The 7,671-nt window shown below is 45.5% G+C and overlaps 1 long non-coding RNA gene across 2 annotated transcripts; it reads right to left on the reverse strand.

The window, feature by feature from the left end:
• Nucleotides 1-1,207: 1,207 nt before the first annotated feature.
• LOC144163207 (uncharacterized) lies at nucleotides 1,208-7,166 on the reverse strand. 2 transcript variants are annotated; one of them, XR_013320867.1, is made up of 5 exons: nucleotides 7,066-7,166; nucleotides 6,566-6,658; nucleotides 5,339-5,462; nucleotides 2,233-2,308; nucleotides 1,208-1,653 (listed from the first exon to the last, which is right to left on the reverse strand). It is a non-coding gene; the product is annotated as an uncharacterized LOC144163207 (long non-coding RNA). The 2 variants fall into 2 exon arrangements; XR_013320866.1 differs by lacking the exon at nucleotides 2,233-2,308.
• Between the last annotated feature and the right edge of the window lie 505 nt (nucleotides 7,167-7,671).

Consider the following 7,671-nt stretch of genomic DNA (forward strand, 5'->3'; position numbering starts at 1 on the left):
TGTGATCTTTAAAATTTTGGCAAAGGCTGCTGCACCCCGGGGATCCTTTCCCCCGGGGTGCTCCAGCCTCGCCCGATCGGGGCTGGCTGGAGCGCCCCACGGAAGTGACGTCACGTGTTTTTTGTTATTATTTCTTGGATTTGGTCGTCGTTGTTGACCGCCGAAACTAGTACCAGTTCTGTGCTAGTACGAAGTACCATGCCGGCCGTGCAAAGCGGCCGTGCCGGCACTCATGTTTAGGTCGGCTGTGCTTTTCATTGTTTACGATGAAAAGCACTCGCTTTTTGTGCGCCGTAAGCGCAGGCTGATAACTCTCCTCCTTGGTACATCGGCTGGCATGCGGCTAAAAGGAGGAAATTATTCCACGTTTTGATTGGCTCCTGAAACCACTGTCAGTTGGGGACAAAAGTTAGGGACATTTAGGGAATTTGTTGTTGCAGCGAGCAGGCTTGATGTGGCTTCGCGCGTCGCCTCCTAGGGAATTCCCTCTAACAAGCTGAGTGCAGTGCATCGCCTCCTCTAAAAAGAGGAGGCGATGGCCAGCGTCTAGCAGCAGACGACGCAAGAAACGGCTGGAACTGACGCTTCCTTTTGTAATTACTTCAATTTTTACGGGTGTCTTGCTGAACGATTTTTTTTTAAATGCGGAGCATGCCTGCCTGACCGTGTCTATGGTATCGCCCCGGGTTTGTCCTGCGCTGGTTCCTTTATTCTTATAAACTTGAACCGCTTAAACATTTCTATCTCCTCTGTGTGGCCCTAATATTACTGCTGCCACGCACCAACCAATCATCAGACTTGGAGGACGTCTTCATTATTTCTCCGACACTTAATTACCTCTGCGTTTAAGTTTCTGCTTCTTTCAAGAACGATGAGAAAATCAAAGAGAAATTCCGTTCATGGCTGCGAGATTTCCTACATGCGCGCGTGTACCCGGGAGAAGAGTTATCGCAATAGCAGTTTTACTTGTGCAGTGTGCCACTTTTAAACGAAAAAGAAACGTAGGATGAGATATTGCCCCTTCAAGTCAGTTTCCAGATGTGGTCATTCCAAAATGCGCATTTATTGGCAATAGATGGTAGCGTAGCTTATTTAGTGGCTCGAAGTCTAAACAAATTTGTTATTGCAGGATGCTCGATTGCTTTGACACTAGCCCTTTGTAGTAACCGATGTAAAGCAAGCATTAGATTGCTTCTAACTTACAGGCTTCAAGAGCAGATGTGAAGGCCAGTATTAAAATATGCAAAATCTTTAGAACCTGATGTTGTAAGTGAACCTGCAGTATAGCATCTCAATCTTTAATAATGTCTTTTTGTGAAGACCTTTAACATGTTCCTCGGACAAATGACATAACGTTTTAGCTTGAGAGGTACAACTTGAAATGGTTGTGAATGTTGGCTACCTGGCAGTTCGGTTAAACTGCAGCATAAATACCAGATAAGTGACCAGGGGACGATGATGTGCAAGTGCTTGTGCATTGTCCTCCATGTTATTTCCACGTTCCTGCACAATGTAAAAGGAATATACCAAATGAAGGAGACAGTTTTTAGTTTTATTTATTCCCAGTTTCACGGCCATAGAAGATGACAGATACCAGAGGTGCTCAGCACAAACGTTGTAGGTGTATCCAGATGCTTGTTGAGACCTCTGTCACTGAAAAGTAAAAATTAAATAGCATTTTGAAAACTGGTCAAGCACTACATGTTTCCTTAGGAGCCTCCCATTCACAATTCAAATGAACAAACAGCTTAAACACAGTACACTATTATTGTTTCTTGAATGTATGTTTTTTAGTTGCGTGTGGACACTGACATTTCTGCTGTATCTTTTTTCCTTTATTTTTTCTTGTACGCACGTGGCAGAATTCTCTTAGGTTATTATTCTTCGTTTAATCTGCTCAGGTACCACACCCCTCATTAATGCCAGTGGGGCCATAAGGGTATCTTGAATAAATAAACATAGAACACCAAATACATGGTGCTACATCTACAAATTAAAGTTCCTGTAGCAGTTAAAAAATTTATAAAATAAATAATAAAATGGCACATCTCCACACATTTCCTAATACAAATAAAAACACGGCCAACTCCAGCTTTCCTCAAAATGTTGTATACCAGTCTCTTTGAACCAGGCAATAATACTGTAAACATCTTGAAAACAATTTTATTTGCACGTAAATTACAGGCAGCTTAACTTAGGTGTCACAGAAGCTGTCGTGCAACGATGACTTACTTGCTCGTCTCTATTTTTCTGATCTTGCCCTTCTACAAACAAGTCACATCCTACAGTTGCCATGAGGTTGGTCGACCTGTTAACATGTTACAAAAAAGAAAGCTATTGTATTGTGCTTATTTCTAACACTATTTTAAAGTTCTTACTCTCACTCCTGTGATACCTAAGGCTGATTCAGCTGGAGAGCACCCCTATGTGGGCAGCAAATTCTATAGTGGTCCAAAGTGGCAAAGATGGAGATTGCTTCACCTTTGCACGATAATGCATTAATCACGACTAAGTTCAGTTAGGTGTCCTCGACATTTCAGAGAAGTGCCGAGCAAAAATAGTTTTGAAGAACAACTCAGAAATACTGATGGCCAGAAATGGGCAGCCAGAATGTTACGGTCTCTCTTAACTCCAAACTAAAAACAAGTCAGCTTAAAACAGGTAAAAAATACCTTAAAGGAGTAGCACCACTATTAAACGTTCATAGCATGATTAGGCTCTACTTAAAGTAGTACTTGAAATATCAAAGCTCAGATAACTATGCAAAAAGTTTCCTTTGTAGCTGCAGATTTTAGTAGCAACCATTCAGTATAGGGTAACATATTTTAAATTAATTTTAATATTTGCATGCACAAGAAAGCTCCGAATGAATACCCTTTCGACACTGGCATAAACAAGATACGTGGAGTGCCTCGCCATGCAGTTCGCCCCAAACTGCCGACATTAGGGCTCCAGTGACTTAGCCAACACACTGGCTGCTGATGGTGCACGCTGCACTGCCTTGTGAATCATGTCACAGTTTTGGGGCTGATATCGTGCGGCCCAGACGCGTGCGACCGTGGCCAGCTTGGGCCACTCTAGGGCGCGCATCCAGTCTGACCATGATGCAATGAGAATAGCGACATCAAGAGTGCCATTCTCTCATGGCGGCCGCCTTGGTGTTCGCTTTGCCCAAGCCGAAACTGACACAAATAAACAAGGCTCAAAACAATTATAATTACATACCCTGAGGTCAACTATCTAATGTTCCATTCTATGATTCCTGGGCTGGTAGGCACCCATAGCAATGGGAAAAATGTAACACGAAAATTTCATTCCAGTACTTTTTTAGAATATTTACATAGACACATGAGCTGCGTGCTAGTGGCCGTTTCTGCCAGTTGTTGCCCCCATCTGTCCACCATTGCTCAGCTGAGCATGAAAGACTGGTACAATAAAGTGTCAAGATTTGACAAGTTTGCAAGCTCAGTGATTCACGCTGAACTTTTTGTGATCTTTCTTAACAAGGATTTAACCTATAACCACTCCTCCCTGGCTTGGCTCATGTACAGTCATGGACAATTCAAATGCGAACCGGGGAGCGCATGGCCGAAGATACTGGTGCCATCACCTGGCAGCGGCCGTGGGAGACGCACGGACATGCGCAGTTGAGATGACGGGAGCGAGGCCGCGTGTCCCAGTGCGATATGTTGCCCCCTCCTCGTTCGCATGCCTGCCTTGTCACCATGCCGCCAGAGCGCTGCAAGCACTGCATGTACTACCGCCGCTGCAGCTGAGGGTGTTGGTCACGTTGAGAGCAATGCGGCGCATAATTGCTTGCGTGGGAAACGCGTGCACGCTCTCGCAAGGCATACTGTTGAGCTCATCATGCTTTCTTGAAGAAAACCAGCGCGCATAAATGGAGGTGGTGGTGAGACAAAAATAAATGCATGCCGCCTAACTTCTGATGGCACCGCATTGTTTTGCGTTCGTGGTGCAGTGCCTTGGGAATTGAACAATGAGCTGGCCGCCAACAAGAATGCGCCTTTGTGCAACGGAGTCCAGGCTGAGTCACTTGGCAGATTCAGTGCTTGTAGCAAATAGATATACCACAAGAATTCATATCGAATCATATACATTAACTGCAAGCATTGTGTGGGCTGGGAAAATCACTGGCAGAATTCTAATATTCACAAAAATTAAGAAGATATGCAGGTCCAACCATTCTATAGGCCAGTTGCTCTTGCACATCAATTTTGGCGGCCCGATTTTTTTCGTTTTTTTTGGCAGGCACCTCACTTCTTGTAGAAATCCACGGAGCGGGCATTGCTGAGCATGGTGTAGGCGTTACCCAGGTGTCCATCGTTATTTGATCAAGTTACTGCCTTCCATATGCAAAGCTATGTCGGCAATGTGACGCCGGCACACACGGGGAGCAGGCGCTCGTGTGAGCCGAGCACACAGTCACACAGTCACCGCAAATACTATCTCGTGCCGCATCGCTAACAATTGTTGTCAGCGCTCTGGCGGCATGGTGACAAGGCAAGCATGCGAGCGAGGAGGGGGCAACATATCGCAGTGGGACATGCAGCCTCGCTCCCGTCATCTCAACTGCACATGTCCGTGCATTTTTCACGGCCACTGCCAGGTGACAGCACCGGTATCTTCATCAATGCGCTCCGCGGTTCGCATTTGAATTGTCCATGACTGTGCAATGCTTAAGCTTCACGCACATACTGAACTTGGTACAGTTTCATTTACTAAAACGAAGCTTCCAGCCTCTCCCTGGTGTGTCTGTAGTCCACCCAAAATGCACAGCAGGAAAACCAACTTTTTCTGATGACGATCGTGGGTGAAGTGAAAAAACATTAAAACACTTCCCGTGATCTGAACTGAACCTAGGTCCCTCGTGTTATGAAGCTGAAGCCTATCCCATTGCACCATTCCAGCACAGTCGAAGCAATTTGGATTTGCATGGACATGGAAAATTACACAGAAAATGCACACCTCCATCTAACAACAATGGTTGTACGCTACGGTAGGTCATTGATTGCTTGCATCAGTAAAGCTCTAGAGAGCACAACTGCAGTGCAGCAGACCATCCCGATAAGGAACAGGTGCTCAGTACTGGGCTGGTTAATTTGGTGTTGGACTCGATTTTGCAAAGCTTCACGTCCCCCGTTTTTGTCGTTTCAGCAGATGGGCAGTTGATTTTTTATTATTAAGTCTTCCCGTCAGTAACTAGGCCACAGCTACATATTTGGTTGTCATACTACCAGGGTGGTCTGCGAGCACACGCAGTCTGCCTGCTGCTAATTTCGAGTGTACCACAAAAACAGCCACTTGTGGAGGCATTCACCTGCTTTCCATGGGTACCCAGAAAGGATGTAGACCAAGGCTTGCCCTCCAGGCCCTGCACCAACATCGTAGGGGCCAGGTCCAAGCACTTCTTTTTTTCCACTGGAAGCCCTCCTATGTAGATGCTGCAGGAACAGGATTAAATGCTGTGTCAGCACAACTGAAAGTTGGGTAGGCTAATAATACATCTCTGAAAAACAAAATGCGTAAAAGATGGCGACGTGGAATAAGATCACACAGACAACCCACTACAAGAAAAAGAACACACAGCACATCGTCCTGCGTGTTGTTTTCTGGAAAAGCAAAAGTCAGCAATCTCTGCTGCATTGTTAATAACAAGGATAATCCGAGGAAAGGGAGAAATGAGTGCGGTGTTAAGCATGCGCAGCTTTTAGTTCGTTGTGCGATTGGCATGATTTACAGTATTCCGTTGTCATGTAAGTCCGTGTATATGGGCCAGACAGGACGCTGTCTAAGTGTCCATCTCAGGGAGCATTTGTTTACGATCACGAATTCAACGGGTGAAAAATCTTCCTGCGCATTATAAAAAGTGTGGGTGTCGTTCTTTGTTTGACGAGATTGTGATGTTGCACAGGCATAATTATCAGATTTTTAGGGAATGGGTTCAGGCCTTCTTTATCGATGAACATAGTAACAAGTGTGTCAGCAAATCGTCGATAACTCTACACGGGCAGGAGCACGTGCTTATCAGCACCATATTTCTTTAATCTATTAATTCTTTCGTATATAAACTTCATGTTTTTCAACAAAATGGCGGTTGCCAGTAAGTGCTTGTGTGTGTCCCTCCTGCCTGTACACGTTATTTGTGCGCTTTCAAATTTTCAATGGCTTTATGCCCTGCCACATACCATTTGTCCCATACGCCGCTTCTTCCATTCACCTTCAATGTACACTTCACTGGCAGTTGCTCCTGGTGCCTCCTCATAAAGGGCCCAAAATGTTGCGTAACCTTCACAGCCCTTCGGGTGATTTGATTCTGCCGCCATTTGGTCTATCCTTTCTCTCTCCCTCTTCCGTTTTTTTTTTTTTTTTGGCTCACGGTTTCACGCTTTTTTTTTTTGCCCTTTGACCGCGATATCCTTACGTTCTCTGTACAGAAGTGACGTTTCCAATTCCTCTCCCGCAACGCAACTTAACTGCCCGAAGACCTAGAACGTTGATGCGTGCACACGGCATACTCGCGAGATTCAAACACATGCATACTTACGATCGAGGCACTGCACTTCAAACATCCAGGACAGCAATTCGGGGAGTACACGCCACCACCGGTTCGATCAAACTTGAGCAATGTTATGGGCTCCTACACAAAAGGAACAATGAAACGCTTGAAACTGCGGCCGCAGTGTGAAAGGACATAGCATCGTAATTTGAATTTAGCGTGTGCTGCATACTTGGGCGAGAAACAGGGAGTGGGAAAAGAATCCACACGTACGTTGGATACACGAAGCAGGTGTTGGTTTGCGCGCCAACGTCTGGTTTGTCGTTTTCCATTGTGTCTGTTCCTCGCCCAAGTATGCAGCGCACGCTAAATTTGATTCAAGATTATACAAAAATCGCTAACATCACAATACGATCGGGAATGAGAATGACAGCTAGGAGGCCGAGCTAGGCGGCCACGTAAGCAAGAATTCACGCAGCTTCAGTGTACACAGTACAGTGGTATAAACACAAAAACTACAACAAACATAAAATAACGATGTTACTGACCTTGCTGGGAAAATGAGCGCATAGATGCCCTCTTTTCCGCTCTTCCGTGTCTGTGACAGCAAACGCCGGAAACCGGCATGGCTGATCTACGCTGAGCTCAGGCTGCAAGTCTCTCTTGAAATGTCGCAGTAGGTATGTCGGATACGGAGATCGCACCAATACTAGCATTCACGGTATATTCACGCATCTGCAGCTTCATTTGGTACTAGTAGCAATCAACACAAACACACGCTGGGGTCTAGGTCTTTTCGGTACAGGGCGGTTCGGTACAGGGCGTTTCGGTACGGTCTTTTCGGTACACAGACGTTTCGGGACACGGGCGTTTCGGGACACGGGCGTTTCGGTACAGGACATTTCGGTACAGGGCGGTTCGGTACAGGTCGTTTCGATACGAAAACGAATTCGAGAGAGCGTTTGAGGCGGCCAAATTCGCGTGCGTTGTTAACATGGGAGTTGCAAGCACGAAATTGAACCTGTTTATTACAACTGTTGTTGCTTGTATTTCTGCGTTATTTTAGGCCAGTAGAAATTTATGCGGCCTTGCCAAAAAAATGCCTATTTGCGTAACCGTAGCCATAAAATGTATAGCTTGTTCATATTCGTTTC

The sequence above is a fragment of the Haemaphysalis longicornis genome, unplaced genomic scaffold (genome assembly GCF_048455015.1).
Source record: "Haemaphysalis longicornis isolate Haplotype H1 unplaced genomic scaffold, Haemaphysalis longicornis Haplotype H1 scaffold_1, whole genome shotgun sequence".
Taxonomy (NCBI): Eukaryota; Metazoa; Arthropoda; class Arachnida; order Ixodida; family Ixodidae; genus Haemaphysalis; species Haemaphysalis longicornis.